Here is a 27,176-nt window from a genome sequence, read left to right as displayed (position 1 = left end):
AATAACAAACTTCTTCAATCAAGTTTCTAACTCATAAGTATCTCATAACGTTCAAAAATTTAAAAAAGCACCAGCAGCTGGGTGCCAAGCTGACAGTGCCAAGTGTGCAAATAGATTTTCTATTGTAGTGATTTCACATTCAAAGCACAGTGGTGCTATTCATCTTTGCTCACTTAATGCTCTCAGACAGTTTTATATAGGTTGGCATAGAAGACCTTACACCAGGGAGCTACATTTTCAGATTGGTCAAGATGATGATGAATTCAGTGTTTATCTGATGGTTTCTAATACTTCTTTGGGGTTTTCAGCTTGTCTTGAACTTTCCATGGATATTCACTTTTAGGGTAAATCTACATGGCACCACCAAATGTAGTTAGTATCCTTGTATAAGCCCCACAATGAGGCAAGTTTACATACTTATAATATGCTTTGATTAAAATTTGGGTCAGTTTCTAGTCTTGTTATTAAACTGATTCATTTTTTGTGCTTGAAAAATAAATAATAGACTACATAGTAATAAATGGTTTTATATTATCAGTACACTGTTATAAATGAGAGACTCAAAGCTATGAAATTGTGATATTTTTCACAAAACAACATATGTTATTAATACAAAACTTTCTCATACCTGGAGTCCTCAAAGACATTTAAGCTTCACATAGTTTTCTAGCTTAAAAGTACTGTAGTAATTTTATTTTTAAGTTGAAAAAGAACATTCTGTTTATCAAATTGACTTGAAAGCTGAAATGGTAGATTTTAAAAATGTAAATCTAATAAAGATGCAATTTGAAATTCAAATATATCTTAGGTAATCCTAGCTTCCCCAGAAGTTTCTATATAAGTCTCATAATCGATGATTTCAGAGTGACCTATCTGTCTTTGTATGCCCATACAACAGTTCTGTAAAGTTAAAACTTCATAGTCTTATACAAAACATAATCATTAAATGATAAATACAAGGACTTTTCTATAATTTATTTTTTCATATTTAAGACAGAATAAAGAACATGATGCAATTCAACTATGAAAAGATGGATGGTTTTAAAATCATTTATAAATCATTTTAAGTTTTCCATCATGTATTGAAATTGCCTTTTGGTGAATGAGAACTAAAAGAAAATATAAATGGATGTATTATCTCTTGGAACTTTGCTTTCAGTAAAATATTTTAAAATTTCTTAATGTAAATACTTTTATTAGTGGTGTTATCTACATAGCATTCTAAAATAATTTACTTTCTACATATCTATATCTATCTTTGACAATTTTATACAATATAGTTTGATATTTACCTCTAACTCCTCAAAGATTCATTTCACCTTCCTTACATACCCAACTTTATAGCTTTTCAAAAATTTAATAAATGTAACTTGTACTTCTCATATATTTTGGGTTGTGTGGCCTTTCACTAGAGTATGATTTCACTAAACTTGCCATGGTCTAAATTTTACTAAAAACTGGTCCTCCCTCTCCCAAGAGTTCAATTGCCACAAACTCTTCAGCCAGGGAAAGGGCTTCAATTGCATCTATGTTGTCTTTGGTAGTATTTGGTCTGGTTTGAGCTTTCATAGGCACTTGTGCAATAGTGGCATAGTGTTGTGGGGTGGGTGTGGTAGTTTAACTAAGAATACTCCCCAAAAGTGAAAATACTTGAATGCTTAGAAACCAGGATTTTGACAGTGTTAGAAGAATTAAGAGGAATTGCATACCCTCTGAGAAGCTCTACCTGGCATATGACTAAGATATATGCAGATACCCACACACAAACATTAGATGGAGTTTGTTGACCTTTATGGAAGAGTTAGGGGAAGAATTGAAGGTCCTCAAGGGGATGCTAATTACACAGGAAGACCAACAGAGACTGAGCCAGCAACCAAAGAGCATACAAGGGCTGGTCAGAGGTCCCTGGCACATAAGTAGAAGAAGGCTCCTTTGTCTGGACTCAGTGGAAGATATGCACCTGCAGAGATTTGATTCCTCAGGGTTTGGGGATACAGAGATGTTGCTATCTTAGAGACAAAGAGAACAGGTGATAAGAGAAGAACTCCTCAAGGGGGAGATGGGGAAGGGGCAAAATTTGGGATGTAAATAAATGAATGAATGAATGAATAAATAAATCACCAATCAATGTTAATCTCACATACTCTTGGTTTGAAATGTTCTCTTCTTATCCACGGTTTAAAGTTATTAAATTTAATACTTACATTTTCTAATGCAGATTCTGTTTGTATTTCAGACTGATTTTTTTTCTGAAGCATTCATCTATTTCTGTTGCTCCAGATATCAACAAATACAATAGATTTTGGAATTTATAACATTCATGTATCTATTCATTTCTATCATCAGATTTGCAAAACAATAAAAAAGAATAAGTAAATGTGGAATATACAATTCATTTCTTCAAATAAGTATTTATTAGTTATGTGCTCATATATCTGTTCATTCATCAATTTATCCTCTTTTTCTTCTCCTATAAAGAAGATTGTGCAGATTTATCCAATATAGGACTTTTCTTTTGAAAGCAAATGAGAAAATTCATGTAAATTTAAAGCATATGATATCAATTTTGAATTAAATCAATTCTATTAATGCATGTGAACAATGAGTAGTATTTAGGAAAATAGATCTCCATTAATGTAAATAACATAATTTCAATTGTGTAAAGTATTGGGTTCTTAGGTTGTTTTATTTTGACAGGTCACAAGATCAAATCACACATATATAACCCTTAATTCTGCTGGTAAATTTTATGACTACAAACTGTTATCGGTTTCTAGAGGAAATGGTGATGCTAATTGAAATATATCTCCTGAAATAGAATTTTCTTCCTGATATGAATGTCACTTTTAAAATTAATGTTTGTCAAGCACAGCCTGCTGTCAGCTCATTAGAAACAAGTACTCCTCTGAAAGAAAAAAGCAATGAAAATAAGAAAAGCAATTATTTATGCATAGACAGAGGTGACAGACATATAATATTGTGAGTATTGTTATAGTGAAAAGGATCATATTGTATAAGTTCATACAAGATTGCTGTCATTCAAAGGCACATATAATTTGCATTTTTAATAGTCAATGGGGAATTTAATCTATCCTGAAAATAATATGATCACAAGCAATGATGATATCTCTTAGTGAACTTGGGTCACAATAGGCAAGCTACAAATGGAATAAGAAAATTTCATACAGTAAATAAGAAAACATATTCATTTTATTGAGAAATGACCAAGACTCTGTCCCTAATTCTGTAAACACTTTTCTAGATGATATATTTTTAACACAATTTCTGCTCACTATTAATGTCAATGATCATTAAGTACCCTCCATCTTGAAAAAAAATTAACAGAAATACTACTAAAACAAAACAACATCAACAAAAACAACAACAAAACTGTAAAACCTTTGCAAATAATTAAGGCTAGTTAGGCAATGGTTTGTGGAGGAGGATCTATCACCACCAATTTACTAAACAAGCATAATTTTTATCTACATTCTAAATATTTAAATATTTGTCCGAATACTCAGAGTCAAGTGTAGTTTTCACTAATCTTTAAAGAAAGGTATAGTCCTAACTATTAGAGACCATAATAGAAAAACACAACCAAACAAAATCAAATATTTGCATTCCAATCACTAAGGGTGCATCCATAACACACTCTCCTCACCTGAGATTCAGGGATCTCTCCCAGTGATACAAGACATTTGCTCTCAGATTGTATCTCCTAGAAAGTTTAGAAGCCACATCCGTAAAACCTCACCAACATGCATGCCTAAAACGTGAGATGAAAAAGGATATCAGTACAAGCTAATATAGATAGAGAAAATACAAGGATGCTCCAACCTACACAAAGAATTGAAGCCAAATAAGGAATGCGAAAGTGAGGGTATATACTTCACCAGGAAAGTGTGTGTTTTATATGTGTGTGTTTTGCGTGTGTGTGTGTGTGTGTGTGTGTGTGTGTGTGTGTGTGTGAGTGTGTTTACATGGGTGTATGTGTACACATATGTACATGTATGTAGATGTGTGTGTGAGTCTGTGTACAAGTTTGCATGTATTGAAGAAGATTTAGTGAAAATGGGAGGACATGAATTTGAAAGAGAGTAATGATGTGTGGAAGGGTTTAGAGTAATAAAATGGAAGAAGGAAATGATGTAATTATTTTATAATCTCAAAAAAACCCAAAAGAAATGTATTTTAAATTAGCATCTAAAAGAAACACAACTTTATTACCTAATTTCAGACTTCCATAAACATTTAGATATAGTATGTTTTATAAAATATAAAACCACTAGAACTGTAATGTGACTGCTTATGATTCATCATAGGTGATTTTGAGGAACACGAGAAAGCTTAAGAAATGTCCTTTGGTAAAGATAGTTACTACAATATGACATCATTCTCTAGAATACATGGATCAGTGTGTTGAATGGATACAGTCATGTATCTCACATCTTTGGAAGTTGGACAATATTTAATTTAGTTGAATTTTTCTTAGATGATATTTTAAAAATATTTCTGTTTTTGAAATTATAATGTAATTACGGCATTTCCCCATTCTCTTTCATTCAGCTAAATCCTCCCCCATACTGCTCCTTGTTCTCTTTCAAATTCACCCCACACTCTCTCTTTAAATACTCAGAATAGATTTTGCTAAATCATATACTTCTGTGTCTCGGAATGGACAGCACTTACTTGTGCTTCAGTACACTCACTTGAGGTGACTTGTTTTATTCACAGAACTATTTATAACAAGAGAAATCCTGCCACATTGAGCACAAACAAGTTCAACTAAATGCAAAACTGTTTTACATCTTTAGTCTTAAAAATAAAACAATGTAAGTGGAAGTGTAAGAATCAACCATTAGGACCAAATTAAAAGTGTATTAAGTATGTCTATTGAGGAGCATCAATAATTATATCAAGCATTATGATAAATAAGAATTTCCTGCTAATTCTCTAGTAAAAATACAACTTCTATTAAGTTATGTTTGCTAAATTAACTAATATTTACATATGAAGTTAGGTGTATACCTGTATTTTTTGCTACTATCTTTTATGAGATTTCCACTAGAATTCACTGCTTCTGTGAGGAGGCATAAAGGAACTATTGATATTACATTCAAAGATGGAAGTTAACTATTTTCTAATCTCCAGATGTGGATCACACTCATTCAGATTTACCTCATTTTCTTCATTCATTTATGAAAATAGGTGATATTTGCTTTCATGTCGATCATATATCCTGATCAAAATATTGAATATTTCCATCCATGTTCCTGAAAATAAGATGTATAAAGTAACTATTTTTTAATACTTTTTATTACATATTTTCCTCAATTACATTTCCAATGCTATCCCAAAAGTCCCCCATACCCTCTCCCCCACTTCCCTACCCACCCATTCCCATTTTTTTGGCCCTGGCGTTCCCCTGTACTGGGGCATATACAGTTTGCATGTCCAATGGGCCTCTCTTTCCAGTGATGGCCGACTAGGCCATCTTTTGATACATATGCAGCTAGAGTCAAGAGCTCCGGGGTACTGATTAGTTCATAATGTTGTTCCACCTATGGGGTTGCAGATCTCTTTAGTTCCTTGGATACTTTCTCTAGCTCCTCCATTGAGGGGGGGGGGGCCCTGTGATCCATCCAATAGCTGACTGTGAGCATCCACTTCTGTGTTTGCTAGGCCCCGGCATAGTCTCACAAGAGACAGCTACATCTGGGTCCTTTCGATAAAATCTTGCTAGTGTATGCAATAGTGTCAGCGTTTGGAAGCTGATTATGGGGTGGATCCCTGGATATGGCAGTCTCTAGATGGTCCATCCTTTCGTCTCAGCTCCAAACTTTGTCTCTGTAACTCCTTCCATGGGTATTTTGTTCCCAGTTCTAAGGAGGGGCATAGTGTCCCTAGTATAAAGTAACTATTGTAGAACAATAATTTGCACATTTGTGAATTTATAGAATTTTTCAAAACTTCCAAACATAAAATGTATACAATAAAATGATAATGGTTTAGGTTAAATACAGAACATTCATATTCTGAAATATACCACTGAACCATGTGAGTAGCAAAAATGAATCTATACTAAAACTTAATTAATCTTCATTTAAAACTAGTGTATTTGTTTCATTCTTACACATTGACATGGTGCTTAGAAGACAAAAATGATTAAAATAAAAGTGAACTTTTAGCTGTAGGATTTTATTCTACAAACTGGAAGCTAATTTTTATTTATAGGTTACAATTAAATAAAGTATTTTAATTAATATATATTTTAATTAACATATTTTTAATATAAAAGAAAATAAATGCTAATTTAAGAAATGAATAATAGTAACTTATTTATATTAGTGTTTACAAAATACATTTATAAATCAATTTGGTATTATGTTGTTTACATTATTAAAAACAATCACAGACAAGAATTAAAACAAATATCACGACTCAGCAAGAATCTGAATAGAACAGATAGAGAGGAAAATCACCCAGGAGAAGTGATTGGCCAAGAACATATATCCATAAAGAAGCACAGATCACAAAAATCACTAGAAAATCGAGTAAATTTTTTTGTAAATTAACCTTTTGTTATTATTTTAGATGTTGTAATTTGTTATATTAGATAGGGTATTACTTAGCCTTAGCTGGCCCTGTTCTATCTATCTAGTAAAAAATGAACTTGGACGCATGACCCTCCTGCCTCCATGTTCTGATTTTAGAGTTTTGAGATGCCATGCCAATCATGTTCTTAAAAATCAAACTAGTATTCTTTAACCAGTTAAGCCAGTTAATCCTATAATATGATTTAATGTCATTTGGGGGGGGGGAGGCGACGTCTCTGTAGAATGCCTTGGGTGAAGTGAGAACATGAAAGGTTTAGAAGGAACTGCCATCATTCACCTTCATATCATTATCAAGTCTGTCCTGTTTCTACCTCTCATCGGGCGTTTGCCCCTGGTGAGGCACGAGGCTTTCTACCTTTCCCAAAAGGAGTATGCACAGATTCTGAAACCGCATGGCTGTTGCAAGAAATCCTCTCTTTAACGCCAGTGTGGCCACTGTTCTTGTCTCGGTCATCTGAGCCATCAGTGTTGTCCTCTAAAACCAGAGCCATCAAGAGTTGACAGCTTTGTGGTAGTCACTTTTATCAGCCATGTAATCCATAAAGTGTCTGTTTTGGAGTGTCTTTCTTCCCTAGCCAATGGTGTCTGCCTGAGCTGACACTGCTTTTCCAAGAAATATCAGCTGGAAACGATTTTGAGGTTATGATTTCATAAAGTAGATTTTCCTCACTGAAGTCATAGAAGGCTTTGTAGCTGAAGAAGTTCAAACCAGTACAGTAAGGGAAAAAATGATAAAATATTGATAAGTATATGTGGGTCCATATGACTTTTTAAAATATTGTTATATTTACAAAATTTGTTAGCAAATCTCAATCACCATAGTTTTTTTTAGTCAAGATAATTTACACTCTCAATGAAAAGAATAAAATGCTCATGAAAGAAGAGATGATTTTTCAGAAGATTTTTATAACAAATATAAAGAAAATGTATCTTGTGACACTTCAAAAATGCTGAGCAAACTAAACACCAAATGAGGTTTTTCAGGATATTTCAAGGCTGTTTTAATTAAAATTAGAAAATACAACAAGAATACCATTACAATTCATCTTCCTTTATGTGTCTAGATGATATAACTATTAAAGCAAATAAGGGGAAATGAAGCACAGCGAAACTATGTTTCAAACTATTTAATATGGGAAAGTCCCCTTGGGATTTCATTGTGTCACCCTTGGGATAGAGCTCATTGTTGGAATGAGAACTAACATTAACAAGAAACAGTGTTCAGAGATTGCCATTTCCCTTTGTGAGGAAGTGCTGAAATTTTATCAAAATCAAGGCTTCCTCAGAGTTAAGATCCTAGTTTAGGCTAAGTAACAGTAGTTTAAACATGAGTGGTCAGCAGTTTTGAAAGGCTCAGGGATATAGATTCACATTATACAAATGGAAACACGATCTCTGCCTTTGCTTACTCCTTTTCTGAAAGTTGATAAATTCCTCACAAGAATGTTTCAAAGAACAAGAAAATTAACACAGACATTTTCTGCCTGTGTTTGTATCAGTGTTGAATTAGGCGACTGGGATTCATTGACCATCTGATAAGACAATTGACAAAAGCTGGTTAAAGTTTTCACTATTTATTTTTGTGTTGAGAAGATCCTGTCAAAACATTTTAGCATTGCACTTAAACAGTTTTGCATATTCTCTGTTAATATTTTTAATTTGAAGTAGAAATATTTAGACTTACATTGCACAAATATTTCAAGGTATTGAATTAATGACTGTCTTCTCTGTCTGCATGAGCATACTGAATATTGCATGTGACATTTAATGAAACCTTCTTGAGTTTGAGCAGATGTATTTAAGGAAGTAAATAGTTCTTAAACTACAGAAATAGAATACTGATCATGTAAAAATTAACTTACATATAAATAGTGTGCTCCAAAATGTTAGTCAGTCTATGACTATCTTTCTTTTACTAATATCTTTATATTAGATATCTAGCAAACAATTATAGGCTTTAGAATATGTAATTAATTCTATAATTACTCATCCAAATACAATATCTGCTTCAGATTCTTAGGAGTTATTGTCCTGTATGTACATCTGAGTGTTTCAAAGAATGTTATCCATGAAAACACAATAGAATATTGACATTTCAATACATTAATATCACTTATTTTCATGTTTGCACTAAAGGAAAAAATTATAATCTAATAAAGGAATACTGAATGTCTCAATAATTATTACTGCTCCAGTGATTTGGATTTGTTTTTATCTCCACAAATTTTTTCTCTGAATATGCCTGTGAGTACAGACTCTTTAGCCTAAAACTTTCTCCATTCTTGCAGTTACTAATGAAAGACTCTACTATTTCCACATATATATGTCAATATGTACTTTGTGGCCAAAGACTAGCAGTAAGACTGGCTTATAAAACTTTGAAAATGCCATGGAACAAACCAAACCAAACCAAACCAAACCAAACCAAACCAAACAAAACAAAACAAACAAAAAGTGTAGATTAGATAATGTATCTTAAGCTGTAATGATGAAGATCAGGAACTAACCTTGGATCATGATACCACATAGAAGCTTCTATATTGCTTTTTCAATGAAGTTATAAATATTTTTGTTAATGAAAATCTATGAAAAATATTTTAAATTCAATGAAAATTTTCATATGGTGTTTTCTGGATGAATTCAGATGTATCCTATTTTATACAAAAAATTTTATTTGATAAATATACAAGCAATAACAAAAAGTGTAGCTTCATCTATAATGGAATGTGTATCAAAGATCCTTATAATACTGAATTTTACAAGATGAATGAAATAGCTATTGACTCAAAATTTGTAACACACTATAATAATGATATACATTCCTTACCAGTTATATTATAATGAGCACCTTGCTGAGAAACTTGATTTCAGTTAGTTCCTGATTAAATCAGATTTTTCAAACTTCTTTTATATATATTTTCCTTGGGTATAAAGTCAAACTTTTCTTATCTTTTACATATATTTGTACACTGATTTCATCATTATTTTCTAATCACATAAACTACCTGTTCCAGAAAGAAGCAGGACAACTCATGCGATATTCCATGTCTTGCAGAGGATTCTGCAAGTTTCTCTAGGCTTGCTATAAAATTCTCAGCTGGTTTCTTCTAATGTCCTCCACATTTAGTCCAAGCTACTCACTGTTCTCTTGAGGCAAGAGCTATCAGTCAGGCAAGAATTTGTTCTAATCTCTCTTCTGTTGCTGTGAAAAGACATCATGCCCTATGGAACTCTAATAAAATAGAGCATTTAACATGAGGCTTGAATAGACTTTCAGAAGTTTAGTCTATTATTAGCATGACAGTGATCATGGTAGCATAAATGATACTGGTAATGTAGCTGACCACGATTATATCCTGTTCTGCAGGCCAAGAGACATTCACTTGATTTGGCTTGAGCTTTTCCAAAGTTATAGCCCACCCCCAGTGACATACTTCATCTAACAATGCCACACCATTACAATCCTTCTAATCCCTTTAAAGAGTATCACTTACTGGTGGCAAAGCATTTGAATATATGTGTCTCTGTGAGCTTTTTTTATTCAAACCACTACAACATTGCTATCACTCTCTGCTTGTGTAATTGTGTGATATCTCTTTTTGGCAAATGTATGCATTCATTAGCTCATATATTTTACAATATTTATTAAACCTTGAAGGGATGGATTAATGACTGTTGACTTTGACTACAGAAAACACTCTCACTAGGAAAAAGCAATGGAAACTTTTATTAGAACCTTGAGATTATACATGTTTGGCAGTAGTCACTCACTCATACCAGACCCACATCTTTTTCTCTTCTCACCATACTTTGCATTATTTTCCTCTCTCAAAAGACCAGTTATACTAAACAGATATTCTTGAAAGTACTCTTCCATTTGAATGTGATCAACATACCAGAAGCTATACTCTCAATGAAAAAAATATCCCTTTTCCAATAGCTAATAAATGTCAAGACTACCACAGCAAAGGAAGAGATTTGTGACCAAATCCCTCTACATGCTTCGACTTTGTCTGGCTTTGGATTTGTATTGTGTTATTCTGTATTCTGACAACCACTACTTTGATTTTATTCATGTATTTCTTGTGTAAAGTTTGTATCAAGAAAAACAAACAATATACATTTTCACCATTAGAATCTAGCATAGCAGAGTTTATGAAAAAAATTGATCAACAAAATATAACTGAAGACTCAGAAATAAATCCATAGACTTATGAACACCTGTTGATAAATAAGACAGAAATCATACTACAAAAGGATTTAACTTCCTCAACAAATTGCTGATTAAACTGAATGGCTCATGTCAAAGTCTACAAATAGATTCACACTCATAACACAAAGCTCAACTCCAAATGGATCAAACACCTCAACATAAGGATAGATACACTCAGTGTGATGAAATAGAACTTGGGAAATAGCCTTCAATTTGAGAATAAGAGGAAATCACAGGGAGATGGAAAAAAAGACAATCGATAAGGGAAAATATACAGGGAGGGTCAACAAAGATTAAGAGCCATGTCAAGGGTTGTATGAAAGGCTAATGCACTAGACACTTCCTATAATATGTGACTATCTAAATGAAATCATAAAATAAAGTGGTAGAATAAGTACTGATGACCTAACAGAACATCACTTGTCACCAATGGAGATATCCAGTACATCAAATATACTGGAATGTAATGGGTAACATCTAATCAAGTTGTTAATCAAATAGTCAACAAACAACCCAGCCTATAGTAAAACATGTTGGTTTCTCTACACAAGCTAACATAAGGGCTATTGCTGAAGAAACCACTTCACAACTGATTAAACCCAAAGAAGTCGAGCTGCTGCCTACTGAGGGCCTCACACCTAAGGATTTGCATTCATCATAGAGAAAATTACTCTGTACCCTGACAAAGCATAAAGATAAAAATAAACTCAGCTACAAACAAACCCTCTGATTTATAATAGTGACCAATCTAAACATTAGACTGGTGCAATAATGGCACAAAGCTTGTGGGAGTAACCAATTACTATCTGATTTGATTGAAGGTCCAGTCCATGACATGGAACCCAACCCAACACTGCTCAGGTCACAAGTGGGTGAGAACTGAGTCTTAATGCACCATAAATTGGTAGGAAAACTAATACTACTGAGGGCCTCACACCTAATAATAAACTACTCACTTCTAATAAATAAACACAGCAATAAAATCACTCCTGACAACAATCTGCTATACTAACTGACTTTCCTGTGGTAGGAAGTTACTTTATTTTATAGCACAGTGCTAACTATATAGCAAACAGAAGTGAGGTTTTGGGGAATTTAGATGATTGTGGATCTCAACTTTAGATTTCGCTTTTCATATTTTAAGTTATATAAAGAATGGGATATGAGTCAGAAAGAGATGAATATGTCCATAGATAAAATAGATAGATGTATAGCATTTTTCCTGCCATTATTTCTTCTAGTCCCTCCTAGCCTCTAGTGTTCAAACCCCTCTCTTGAATCTCACTGACAGTTGGTAGCCTTTTTCTATTATTACTGACACACATAAATATACACACATATTTGACATATATCTGTGACATGTACACATATACAAACAACCTGTTGAGACATTTTGTTGTTATCCTTACTGTGTGTATGTATGTGATTTTAGTTCCAATGACATTTGGAAAGCAAATAAGGGTTTCAATCCTGGAAGAGGCTAATTCTCCTAATTGTTTGTCTAGGCATGAGAAAATTGCAAAGTTTTTCCTCCTTTATGTTAACATGTCTACTAATGTTGCTATTGTTATGGTTTTGTTCATTAAGCCATTTCTAGAGCAGATTGTCTCACTTCAGGCTATTCTTACTCCTACAATCTTTTGACCTCCTATTCTGAGATGTTCCTTGAGTGTCAGTTGCATGGATGGGGGTGTAGATATGTCTATTTGCATTGTGTCACCACTTTTGGTGTCTGCAATATGACTACTTGTGATTTTTCTGTGATGCTCTCCATTTTCTGTAAATAAAGCTTCTTTTTAGGGGGTGATAGCTAGAGTTATTTGGGTGTACAAAGATAAGATTTAAAGTGCAGAATATTATATTGTCCAGTGAATTTGTGGTAGTAGATTATTTTCTAAAAGCCCATAACTTTACAAGCCCCAGGAAACTGTGTAGAATTCCATTATTAGGCATGATTTTTCTCTGTTGGGTGAGACCAATTCAACAGCTATTTGTTGCCACTGACATGTGATTGCCACTTATTTTTCCTTTCTACATGTCTTTTCATGCTTCTCATTGTCATGATTCATAGGTGTTGCAGTTGGGTAAGACTGTTTAGTTACTTCCCTCCTTGGAAGTTTCCATAGTATTTTCTAGTAGGATGGCAGCTAGACTCTAGAAAAGTGAATTTCTGGTTAGATTCTGTTAGAATCATCTTAGTTCAGTGTCATGAATGCATAGCATGGACAGCAATAAGAGAGTACACTCAACTCCATTTTATTTATTTATTTATTTATTTATATATATATATATATATATATATATATATATATATTTTTTTTTTGAGACATGTTTCTCTGTGTAGCCCTGGCTGTCTTGTCTTGGAACTCACTCCATAGATCAGGCTGGCCTCAAACTCAGAAATCTGCTTGCCTCTCCCTCCCTAGTGCTGGGATTAAAGGTGTGTGCCCCAACTGCCCAGACTACATTCAACTCCAGAGACAGTTAGACTGACAGTCTATATTATGTTTCAGTATCCTCCTCATTTTACTATACTTAAGACAAATTTAAAGATTCTGTACTGTTGTATTTCACAGAAGCTCAAAAATGTTCATAATTTATTGAAGTAAATAGTGTTAACCAATAGATTTTGTTTTGTTTTTACAGAAATATGACATAATCATTTTGGAATTAGTTTACATATTAATACATATACTAAACTTACAGTTACTAAAATACAAATGAAATTGGCATAGATTCATACACCATGGGCCTAAGAAAGAAACTGATGTGTAAGAAAACATTGATTATGACTGGAAAGAAAAAGCTAACAAACTATTTGAGGTATTTATATTAAGCCCAAATAATACTTTGGCTCTTTCAATGATACAATACTTTATTTTCTGCATGGATATTCAAATAAATAAAATAGTTTTATTTACTTGAAAATATACAGTTTCCAAAATGTATTTCGTCCCTCTTGAGGTTTGGCTAGTGAATTGATGGAATAGTTTGAAACTCATGACACTGATTAACAAAGCTTCCTGGGAAATTTAAAGAGAGTATGTCTCAGCTGACTTGCTAGTTTTATGTGGCTGCTCTCAGGGTGAGATTATAGGGTTACTATGTCAAGAAGATGAAGATTAGCAAGAAGCTTTCAGTTATATTTAACTTTTATTAACAGCGCTTGTTATGTGTCCCATTATAACAATAAAATACACATATTTGTGGTCAGACTCTTTTGACAATAAAGTCACAGGATGCAACATGTGTGACGATGGATGGAAAATTGCTTGCATTATGTTAAGTTTAAATGAACTGGATAAATACACTTGTCCAATTTTTCTTAACATCTAAGTTCGGTGGTATGAGTTCATGGGAGAACATGTTCATTGAAGAACATGAGTTGTCATTTATATGAACAGTTGAAAAGGCTTTTATCGCAATAGAGAGAAGATGAATAGATAAATAAATGGAATAATAAAGGAAAGAAAATAGATATATCTATAATAGATGCACAGTTTTCATATTTCATAAAATGAAACTTTGTACTTCAATACAATGAAAAGGGAATATATTGAATAATATAACATTTAAAGGACTCATGATCTCACCGAAACACACATCAGACATAATAAGAATGATCAAAATTTTCCCACACTGTGTAATCAGAATAATGACAATTGTAATAGCATAGGAGCATCATATAGGGGAAAGATTATAGTGGTCTAAAAAGCAAAATAACGTAGTAAAATTAAGAAATCCCAGAGACTGGTGGTTTAGTCCCTGGGGGCCCTGGGGATTCTGGTTAGTTCATATTGTTGTTCCTCCTATGGGGCTGAAACCCCTTCAGCCCCTTGGGTCTTTTCTCTGGCTCCTCCATTGGGGGCCCTGTGTTCAGTCCAATTGTTGGCTGAGAACATCCACCTTTTTGTTTGTCAGACACTGGCAGAGCCTCCAAAACAACAAACTAAGAGTACACATGGAGTGAACCATGGCTCCAGCTGCATATGTAGCAGAGGATGGCCTTGTTGGTCATCAATGAGAGGAGAGGCCCTTGATCCTGTGAAGGCTTGATGTCCCATTGTAGGGGAATGCCAGGTCAGGGGAACAGGAGTGGGTGGGTAGTGACCAGGGGGAGGAGGATGGGATGGGGGTTTTCAGAGGGGAAACCAGGAAAGGGAATAACATTTGAAATGTAAATAAAGAAAACATCTAAGGAAAAAGAAAAAAGAAAAAAAAAGAAAGAAATCTCAGAGATAGAAATCTAAAGATTATTTCTCTGGTGTACATCACAAAAACATATAATTTTGATAATTTTAAAGAAGAATTATTGAACAGGTTTAGAAATAGGAGTTGAACATATATCAACAGTTTTAATGCTGTTTGTGGTTTGTTCATATTCATTTCTTCTCAGGGTTTTTTTTTTTTTTTCATTGTTTTGATAACAAGACTCATCAGAAACAGTCTGAAATCCCAAATCTGTTTTCTAATACCCAAGTAATGTAAATAATTCTAAAATGTGAGCATGAAAATATTAGTCTTTACTCATTCTGTCTTCTATCTTGCCTTTGAGGTTGAAAATATCACTTCTGCTTCCATGATTTTGCTTAAAAGAGGCCTAAAATTTTAAGATGAGTTGAGATCAATCAAAAAAAAAATCTAACAGTCTATGAGATTGACATTCTACATGTGTAACATCATTTAACATTTTAAAACCTTTGAAATGTATGATGTTACCTATAATTTATAGAAATTGGCATGGAAAAGGAATAATGAGCTTTTTCATAATAGCTTCAATTATGTGTGATGCAAGAACATTAACAAACTGTACATAGAATTAACATTATTTGCTGTTTTGCTCTCCTGCAAATGTTAGCATTTCTCTAGATATTACAACTAGTTAACTGACAAAATTCAAATCATGAGTTTTCACATTTTTGACTCTAACTAATTGATTCAATATGAGGACTGTGATTCCAGGAAGCAGCAGAATATACAAAGAACGCAGTTTTGAGTCTTGTGGTAGTTTATGCAAAATATTAGAGATGGTCAGATTGGTTGGTAAAGCAATTTAAGATGAAAGAACCTGCAGATAGAATATTATATCTGAGAATCTATGAATGAATGCTTAAATGTCTTTGAAGTACAAAAATTCTAAAAGCTTTTTTCAAAGACCCTTCTCTATGCTTATAATGCACAACAATAATCTTGTTAATTTAGAATTTTGCATAATAGAACGCATGTTTAAATGTCTCTATAGTCAGAAATCCTAAACAATTTTATCAAAGACCATTTTCAGTGTTTATTATGCACAATAATAATCTTGGAAATTTGGCATTTTGCATGATAAAGTTGACTATACCTCATGATTTAAAAATTATGCAATCTGAATTTTAAAAGTTTGGATATCAATATTTCGCTATATTTTAAATTTTATTATCTTTAAACACAAGTTTGAAACTATTTCAATTTTTAAAAAATTATCAAAATTCATATACTATGAATTATCTGAACAATATTCTGTAGATTATGCTTTTTCAAAGCCTCTACCTCTAGAGAATTTTTTTACTCTAGTAAACACAAATTATGAGATATAAAAATAAGTTAATACAATAAACTAAATATTTTCCTAATGTAAGGGAAATATAGGGTAAATTGAGACTATCTTAATGATTTTCTACTAATTAAGAAGAAACTTATTTTAAGAGTATTATTTTATTTACCTAAAACATCATTCTTTTTTATCCCTAGAGAAAAATCCTTTGGAGCTTAAGAACTGGAATTTTGTTCTGACTGTTCAGTGCGTGATTAATTTCAGATGGGTGATTTAGGCACTGTGCTCTTAAATTTTCCCATCTGTAGAAAAGAAATCATTGCACCTTCCTCATTAGCTGTTTGAGATTTAAATGGAGTGTCTGAATGAGTGAGTATCTGTCATGTAATAATTCCTTACCTTTCCATCAGGGTCCAGGCACAATTTTTTCAACAGCTAGTTTCTTTAATATTTATTTTATGTTTGGCTTTTATAAACATCAGATTGGAATACTTAAAGAAACAGCCAGACTCTTAGGAAAATATTTTTAGCACTCTAATATTCTAAGTTCTGGGCTTGGGAAGATCAAAGAGATTATTTGACATGTTTACAGTTTCAACAGAGAGCAAGTTTCAGCATCAAACACATTATGGAGCTTAGGTAATTTTACACTGATTATTGTAACTTCGTGAGAGAATGTGTGATTTATTATACCTGTCTCTCTAAGTGAGATAAAATGTTTGAATAAAAAGTAATTTTCATCATTAGTCTAGGAATGGATTTCATAGGAAACAGCCAATTAGAGATAAACCCCTTGTGATGTAAGAAGTTGAAGAAAAAGACTGAATGAAAAGAAGAACAATTCCGTCGTTCTGGGCATACCATGTGATTATAAACACAGGGCAGAGCCAGAAGCTGTGAGTTAGGATTGTGTTATAGGTTTTATTTATCAGATATTATTTCCGTTCAAATTGTTATCAAACCCCATTTATTTCAAGATTCTTGGTGGATAAATAAAAACTACTTTGTGTTTTATTTAGTTACTTTATCATGAACACTGTAGTATCCAAGGAAGTAACGTGTTTATTACAGAATTAAAATACATTGCAGTAGAACCAGAAGTGAAGAAGAACTACAACACAGTGCAGATGCCAGTGACTTATTATATATATTAAAGAATCCCATTTTCTTAAGTTTAAAACTGTGCTAAAGTGACTTATTTTAAATGGCATATAATATCAGCCTGAGAATATTTTCATGAGAAAAGCAATCTTTGTGTCTAGTCTTGGATAGACACCTTATTCTTGAAACAATCTAATCCATCTTTATTAATAATCATAGTATTTAGTAGGTGGTTAGTGCCTGCCAAAGAGTATACTAAAAGTTTGATGTGTAGCAATTAGGAAATAAAATTCTTATCTTTAATCTAAAACATTTTGAAAGTGTTGCAGTAAAACTTCACAGCCTGACAATTATTGACAATGACCTGGATACCACTGATGGTAATTTTATATATTATTATATATTACTAGGACTCTCTTCTATTTTGTAATTTGTGTATGTCTTAAGAGAGAGTCTTGTAGCCTAAACAGGCCAGTAGTCACTAAGGTAGCCCAGATTTTCATTACAATCCTCCCTCAGGTCTCTAGTCCTGAGAAGATGGAAATGCATAGAAGACCCATTCAGGCACTTTTCAAATGAAAACTCTCCAAATGTGTTTATATTGTCATGGGCCTAGCTTCTGCTGCATAGGGTCTTACTCACTAGGTATGTTTCCATTGCTCCTGTAAAAAGTGCTCAACTTATTCTTGGAAGCAATAATCTCTTTTACAACCACAGTCTCTTAGCCTGTGGCTGCTTTGGACTCCTTGACCATGGCCTTAAGTGTTGATTCTCCTTTTTGTTACAAACTGCACTCATTTTTATGACTTTGCTCCACTTATATCTTTGAACTTTCACTATAAACTGCAAAAATCGTAGAGAAAGCTAACCAAAGCACAACTTCACTGTTATTGTTTTGAATTTTCTTCTGCTATACAACTAAATAAATTAAGTCTGCAATTTATCTCACCCAATCAGGCTCTTTTCTAGAATACAACCAGAATGATATATTCTCCAATTCCTGAAGGAGCTATTTGTTCTGTTCTGAAATCTTATGAGTACAGTCCATATTGGACTTATTTATATTTATCTTATAGTCTTCAGAACTTTGACCAGAAAGGTCTTAAGTAGGGTCTGTAAATATAAAGCTTTCCTTCCTCACTGCTTCAATTTTCCCCATAATCTCCTCTTTCCATAGACCAATTCTAAATATCTATCTACCACAAGGCCAGGTTTATTACAAGAGAAACCCTATTCTTGGTTTCTGTTTTCTCCATTCATTTCTTTCCTCAGTACTATAACCATACTACCAGTCAAGAAACAATTTAAAGAGGGAATGATTATTTTGCTTCATGGCTTGAGGGTATCTTGTTTAGTAGATTGTGAATGGCATGGTGGGAATTGTATGACTGAGATAGTCACAGTTTATTACTTAGCACTGTCAGGAAAAAGAGATTGGGCTAGAAGAAGAGTTGGAGTATAAATCTCAAGACCTGTTCCTGACTGAGTCACTTCCCCCAGATACTTTCACCATGTACAATCTCCAAAATCACCCAACATAGCACCACCAGCTGGAGACTAAGGTTTCAAATGTAATCCTGTGGGGAAATGCACAAATATTTCAAAATTTCTAATGGTATATCCTCTTAATTTTGCACTGTGTGCCACAATATGCTCCTTCAATCACTTTCACCCAATGTTTAGGTTTGATGATGCCCTATTAATGTAACTGAACTAGAACAATGTTAATGTGGCAAGTGTTTTATCATTATGTCATTGTAGACATTGCGGCACACCATCAATTCCAGCACTCCAAAGATGGAACCAACAATAGTGAATTTGAGGCTAGCCTGTGCTACATATCATGATTCTATTATTTTTTTAAAGCCACATGGAGAGACATGGTTATTGAAATAGGCTGGGTAAAAGTTCACGAAAGTTGTTCATTGCCTCAACTTCAGAACTTGTGATTTTTATTAAATTTTAGATAAATTTGGAAGCCAAATTTAAAACATGTAATCTTTTGTGACAACTATTGTTGGTTAACTTCTTCTGGTATTAACTAAAACCCAAGGGATTCATACGCCTGTGAGGGATTTTTTCTTAGTTAAGTCACTTGAAGTATGAAGTCTCAAAACCAACTTTACATCTGGCTATTTAAAAAAATTATTAGATATATTCTTTATTTGCATTTAAAATGTTATCCCCTTTTCTAATTTCCCTTCCCAAAACCCCCTCTCCCCTCCTCCCTCTCCATGCTCACCAACTCACCCAATTCTGCTTCCTGGCACTGGCAGTCCCTTATACTGGGGCATATAACCTTCACAAGACCAAGGGCCTCGCCTCCAACTAGGCCATTCTCTGCTACATATGCAGCTAGAGCCATGAGTCATACCATATGTTTTCTTTGATTGGTGGTTTAGTTCCAGGGAGCTATGCAGATACTGGTTAGTTCATATTGTTGTTCCTCTTATGGGGCTGCAAACCCTCTCAAGTCGTAAGGTCCTTTCTCTAGCCCCTTCATTGGGGACCCTGTATTCTGTCCAATGGATGGCTGTGAGCATCCACTACTGTACTTGTCAGATACTAGCAGAGCGTCTCAGGAGACAGCTATATCAGGCTCTTGTCAGCAAGCTCTTGTTGGCATCCATAATAGTGTCTGGTTTTGTTGGTTGTTTATGGGATTGTTCAGAGACTGCATCTGGCTCTTTAGTGGTGGGAAGCTCTAATCCACACCTTCTGCTGGCAGGATATATAAAGGACATTGATGAAACATTTCAAAGTTTGTGACCCTGGGGAAAAGATCATAGAACCAATTCAATTATAATTAAAAGATCTATTGATTAGCTGCTAGCAGGATGAACAATCTCTGAGCCAAATATGAGACTGCAGTAAAGGAGGAGTTTGGGGAAGGACTTTTAAAGGGGAAAACCACAGGAAGATTTTTAATATTTATGCAACCAAGTAAAAACTGTTCTTTCTCCAAAGTTAAGTGGTTAAGACAACTCCAAACAATTTTGGGGTAACCTTATAAGAAAGTTAAGTTGCAGGAACCAAAATAAAAATAAAAAAAAAAGGCACATCAAAATATGCAGATATTCACCAGAGCCCTACATTTGGGGTGGAGGGTGCTGAGCCAGAGTTACTGTGAACCTTTTTGTCTAGGGATTGGAGTCCGAGACAAATGTCTGGTGGGCATCAAGATGGATGACTAGCTTAAAATGTACTTCTTTATCTATAAGAGAAGGAAGTGTGTTCTCTTTGCTTGCTTTCTCCTGCTATTGCTGGCAAGTCCATTCCTTCACTGATACTAGATTACTGATTAAGCTGAGATTTCTGGCTTAAAGAAATGAACAACTACTGGATTCTAGGACTTTCCATTGGTAGACAGCCATTGATCGAGTAATTTGGACTAATTTGACCACAGCCTATAAGCCACTCTATTAAACATCTCTTCTCTCTCTTTTCATATCCATATTCTTGGTTGTCAAATTGACTCTATTTGGAATGAAATAAAAACCAAGGGGTTCTGTGGTGTGTGTGTGTGTGAGTGTGTGTGAGTGTGTGTATGTGTATGTCTGTGTGTGTGTGTATTCATTCTATAAATTCTGTTTCACTTGAGAACGTTGATTAATAGATCTTAGTACACCTACTAAGCTTTGAAAATAGAGAATTTCTCCAGGTGGAATTGGTAATATGGATCATAAGAAATTATAATGAATTAAACTAAAAAAAGAGACTACAAAAAGATTACATATTTTTTTAATCCATATGCCAGTTTTTCTTGAAGCCACTGGAAGACAATGGGAAATAACTTGAGTTCTGAAAGTCTGTTTTCAAATTGTGTTAGTAACATACCAATAAAATTATAGCTCTTTGTATAGTTTTTAGAATCCAGAAATCACCTATTTACAGTTCTAATATTCAGTACTGAAAAGATAAACTGTTATGGAAATATTTAATCTCAATCAGGGGCTTCTTACTTGCCATTGATCACTCAGCTTCCAGATAAAACACAAAATGTTTATATTTATAAGCTTTAATCAGGTCTAGAGGTGGGCAGATGTTAAAATCTATTTCCCCATTGATATCCCTATTTTATAATTTTCCATGTTCCATAGGACAGTTCCTAACTCTAATTTGCTAGCAGTCATGGCCACTTTATTATAACTCACCTACCCCATGGTGACTTGTTCCTCTCTTCACTTGTTCCTCTCTCCACTCTCTCTACTCTTGTTTACCTCTGGCTCCCAAGCCCGGGATTCCCATGTCTGGCCAATATTAATTCTGCCCAGCTACAGGTTATAGACATTCTTATTTAACCAATAGTTTTAAATTAAGGAGGAAATTTACATTTTATGTGCAGATTCTCTCATTCCTAGGAGAAACCAGGCCTTGGGGGACAGAATTAGCATTACAATACATAGCAAAAAACAAAAGCTCAACAATTGGCTGAATCAAGAACCAACTTAGATATCACTTTGTAGCTTTGTTCTTTGACATAGTCGTCAAATTATATTCCTGACCTTTCATAAATACAGAAATAATTAACACCTTTTTGGAAAAACATTATATTTGACACATTTCTTGAAATGCTGATGCACTGAAATATTTGGCTCAAATTATACAAACAATAAATATAATAGAGAAGAGGACACAGAAGGCTATATATTCAGTGTTGTGCCCAAGAATAACTGTGTCTAATTTAGCACTAATAAAGGTGTAGAAGGTGTTAATCATAATTGTCATTTCACAGCTGAATGACCTTCTGCCCAATATTAATCTACTACAGTGACCAGGTTAACAGAGTATTCCAAGTATATTTCAAGGCCTAACCCTTTCATATTTTAGAATTCCATCCTCTCTTATTCATTCACATATCCACATACTTGGCTGGATTATAAGCAACATCTGAAATAACATATTTTTTTAACTATGACAGGAGATTAATGAGTATTGTATAAGAAATAAGTTTAAATTTTTTGCCTAACATTCAAACTTTAGGTAACATTATGTTAATATAAAAACACACACACATGCAGAAACATCAATGGGGACCAAAAAAGGGAGAGAGAGACAGACACACATATGAGAGGCAGAGACAGAGAGAGAGAGAGAGAGAGAGAGAGAGAGAGAGAGAGAGAGAGAGAGGTATTAGGTAGGGTGATTGCCTTAATGTAACATGCAAGAAAGAGACACAGTAATAAACTCTTCTTGCAGATTCTGGCTTGTGCAGATGTAAGTTATCTAACTGGTCCTTTATTAGCTTGCATAGATTGGATGTTTTCTAGAAGCATCTGCAGATTCTGTGCTTCACTGAAGTTATAGGACTCATCACCACGGTCTGGGTAAGCAAACTGTCGCCTTGTATTTTAATGATAGGAGAAAATTACATACTAAATGTTTAAAGGAAGAGCTCTCTTTGAGTTTAACATAAAAACTACAAGTGGTTAGTGAAGTGTGAGGGTTAGAGCGCTCATTCACTGTATTTATCTTCATCCTAGAAAAGGGAAAAGAGCCAACATAACAAGCCTACATGGATTTGCCGGGGATGCGAATCAATTAAAATTCAAGCGAAGAGAAAACAAAAGTCCAGAGCAATTTATTAATTTGTTTACAGCTGTTTGAATATGTAATATGAAAGAATAGTTTGGGGAATAGCTGTAGATTGGGGGATATATTGATTTTGATGATATTGCTCACAGAAATAGACAAGTGCTTTTGATGTATAAACTGCTACAGTGTAACTTGTTTAGTCTATTGATTCATGTGCTTTGATGGAATTGTATTTGCCTGCTGTTATGGGACTCATTGAAAAATGAGATGCCATTTCAATGTGTGGAATAAAGAGTATATTTAAATGTGAAAAGGCTCTTGCTACTTCTTCTATTTTACTGTAGCTTTTGATCACTGGCGAAGAAGTTTTATAGCAGCAATCACTATATCTGATTTTAAATGAAATAGAAAGTAATAATTTAATTTTTAAATATATATAATTTAAAATATAGACATATAGATGTGTGTGTGTGTGAGTATGTGTGTGTGTCAGTAATTTAAAACATTTCAGTTGCATTTTCAGGGGACCAGATCTGGATTAACATCATCAATGTGGAGTTCTTCAAATGACTGTAACTCCATTTTAAAGGAATCAGAGAGCTGTTGTTAAACTGGAACTCTATACTACATATACACAAGCCTAAACAAAAAAAGAAACAAAAACTAAAAAGCAGATATGTTTGTAGTTATTGATATTTTCAATTAAAATAATTCTTCAAGAGACAAAGCAATTAAGATATTGAAAATAAATTCATTATTACATTACATTTAATTTTCTATTATTTGAAATATTTATTCATTACATTTCTTAATTACAATTATATCATTATTCCTTTCTTCTCCTCTCTCCAAACTCTTTCATATACCCTTTTTTGCTCATTTGCAAATTTTCAGGCTTCCTATGTCATTAATTGTTAACTAATTTTTACATAAATATAAACACTCTCTCACACACAAATATTAATCTTATTTCTTCAATATTTAAGTACGAATTGCTCAATATGTGTAATGTCATAAGTATGTTTTCATAACTGATCATTTGCTATTGAGTAGCATTTAATTTTTTTTGGCAATATAAATGTTTATGTACTAAATTAGTACTAAATCAATTATGAACTAAATTAATAATAGTTAAAAACTTTTATTTTTATAGTTTTGTGAGTTTATTATTGTTATTATAATTGTAATTATTATTATTTTTCAGCTCTTATTAGAATTGCATTATTTTGACCTTTCATTTCCTCCCCCAAACTCTCATCTCTTTTTGAAATTTATGGTCATTTGTAAAATGTAAGTGTTTTTACATATATATATATATATATATATATATATATATATATATATATTCCTAAATATAACATATATATATTCCTAAATATATATTCCTAAATATAACCTGCTCTGATTCTACATTTATATGTGTTTTTTCCTCAGTATGTAATTATTATAAGTTAATTACTAAACATTCCAGTGATTCTGTTCTCACTAAAATTAGGTGTGAATAGATTTTCAGATATTATACCCTATCACTGAAAGTACCAAAGACTTTGGTCATAGCATATATGAGAGAATCTACGGTGCAGAAGATACCATAGAAAGCATTGACACTACAAACAAAGATAATGCAAAATACAAAAAGATCCAAGCCCAAAACATCCTGGAAATCCAGGAGACAATGAGAAGACCAAGCCTAAGGATAATAGGTATAGAGGAGAACTAAGATTACCAACTTAAATGGCCAGTAAATATTTTCAACAAAATTTTCCTATCAGAACACCTTGGACTAAGGCTGGTATTCAATACCAACAGGAACAATAGAATGCTCACATACACATGGAAGCTGAACAACACTCTACTAATTGACAACTTGATCAAGAAAGAAATAGAGAAATTAAAGAGTTTATAGAGTTTAATGATAATGAAGCCACAACATACAAAAACTTATGGGACACAATGAAGGCAGTGCTAAGAAGAAAACCCATAGCTCTGGGTGCTTTCAAAAAGAAATTGGAGAGAGCATATACTAGCAGCTTGACAGCACACCTGAAAGTTCTAGAACAAAAAGAAGCAAATACACCCAAGAGGATTAGATGGTAGAAAATAATCAAACTCAGGGCTGAAATCAACAAAATAGAAACAAAAAGAACTATACAAAGGATCAACCAAACCAGGAACTGGCTCTTTGAGAAAAAAAAAAAAAGATAGATAGATAAACCCTTGGCCAGACAAATCAGAGGGCACAGAAATAGTAACCTAATTAAGAAATCCTGCTACAAAAGCCTATACCCAACAAAACAGGAAAACTTGGATGAATTGGACAATTTTCTAAACAGATAACAGGTACCAAAGTTAAATCGGTGCCTCAGACTGGCCTCATTGGGCCCCCCTCAATCCGCAGGAGAAATCAGGATTCTGTTACATGTGGGCAGGAGTTGGACGTAAAAAGGGTGACAAACAGACATGGACACAAGGGAGTATAGTATCTGAATGTAATTTCTCAAAACCGAGGACCAGTCTTAATAATACAGAAGAAAAACAAGAAAGCTAGGCGAATACATCTGCCAAGGTACATAGATAATGGTTCTGTATACAAAACAAAGAAAATGAATCCATAAAAAGCTAGGGAGAGCCAGGCAGTGTTTACTACTGAGATTGGAACAGCTCTATCTAAGATCAGCTAAACACAGGAGCCAGGTGAATGGTCTGGTGCAATGCTAGTCTATTGTTAAACCCACCACTAGGAGTCCCTTAGTAAATACCTGATTATGCTATTATTCCACTGGGCCTAGTGAAAAAACATGCACCGGAGGAATTCTGTTCTACTTACCCTTTCACGAATAATACTACAGTTCGTCTTGAAACCACAATCCACCTTCTTCTTTCTAAATTCCTGTGTATGGGAATGACTCAGCTATTGTTCTAAGTATTTACTATATAGACTAGCCCTGAGATTACTAGCTCTATTTAAGTAAATTGTAATGTCTGATTTCTTTCACTACCCCCCTACAATACTAGAGGTAATTTGAATGTTACTGAATAGGTATCATTCTTACTGAATTCCAAGCCCAAGATTGGCTCAAGGGCTGCCTAGGATATTGGAGCACTAGTGGAGGCTAATCTAACCTAACTATATGTCAAAATCAATCCTTAAAGGCACATATAATAAAACAATATTGAAAGAAAGCACACAGATCCATACACCCGATGAAATCAAGGACAGATGTGTAGCATTCATTTTACAGGATGCCACACTTCCAGGAGACTAAGTTTCAGTGAACTTTTCCCATCAGGACTGCATCTAAGCTTTTGAGCTTATGATACAAGTCATTACTGGCATGGGTGTGACAAATCAGGATCAGACAAATGATGTAAACTGTCCCATATTCCCTAAAGGAATAGAAACAGTCATTAATAGTCTCAAAAAGAAAAAAACCAAAAACCAAAACCAAAACAAAACAACAACAACAAAAAACAAACAAACAAACAAACAAACAAACCAAAAAACAGGACCAGATGGGTTAGTGCAGAGTTCTATCAGACCTTCAAAGAATACCTAACACCAATACTCCTCAAACTATTCCACAAAATAGAAACAGAAGGTATTCTACCTAATTTGTTCTATGAGGTCACAATTACTCTGATACCTAAACCATACAAAGACTCAGCAAGACAGAGAACTTTATATGAATTTCCCTTATGAATATCAATGCAAAAACACACAATAATATTCTTGAAAACTGAATCCAAGAACACATTAAAAATGATCATCCATCATTATTAAATAGGCTTCATCTTGATTAAGTTGATGAACTTCAGACCAATTTCTCTTATGAATATCAATGCAAAAATACTCAATAAATTCCTTGCAAACCAAATCCAAGAACATATCAAAACGATCATCCATCATGACCAAGTAGACTTCATCCCAGGGATGCAGGGATGGTTCAATATACGGAAATCCATCAACTTAATCCACTATAGAAACAAACTCAAAGAGAAGAATCATATATTTATTTCATCAGATGCTGAAAAAGCATTTGACAAAATCTAACACCCCTTCATGACAAAAGTATTGAAAAGATCAGGAATTCAAGGTCCATACTTAAACAGTAAAAGCAATATACAGCAAACTAGTAGTGAACATCAAACTAAATGGACAGAAATTTGAAGC

General features: G+C 33.6%; 1 long non-coding RNA gene across 1 annotated transcript in view; it reads right to left on the bottom strand.

Moving 5' to 3' along the window:
- Nucleotides 1–3,403: 3,403 nt before the first annotated feature.
- Nucleotides 3,404–27,176, bottom strand: part of 1190028D05Rik (RIKEN cDNA 1190028D05 gene) — a 46,729-nt gene continuing 22,956 nt past the window's right edge. Inside the window, exons 3-4 of the long non-coding RNA NR_151738.1 lie at nt 5,182–5,276; nt 3,404–3,769 (exon numbers count right to left, since the gene is read on the bottom strand). This is a non-coding gene — a long non-coding RNA (RIKEN cDNA 1190028D05 gene). The remainder of the gene's footprint in view (nt 3,770–5,181; nt 5,277–27,176) is intronic.

Source organism: Mus musculus, chromosome 8, assembly GCF_000001635.26.
Source record: "Mus musculus strain C57BL/6J chromosome 8, GRCm38.p6 C57BL/6J".
Lineage (NCBI taxonomy): Eukaryota > Metazoa > Chordata > Mammalia > Rodentia > Muridae > Mus > Mus musculus.
This window is presented reverse-complemented; position numbering and strand designations above follow the sequence as displayed.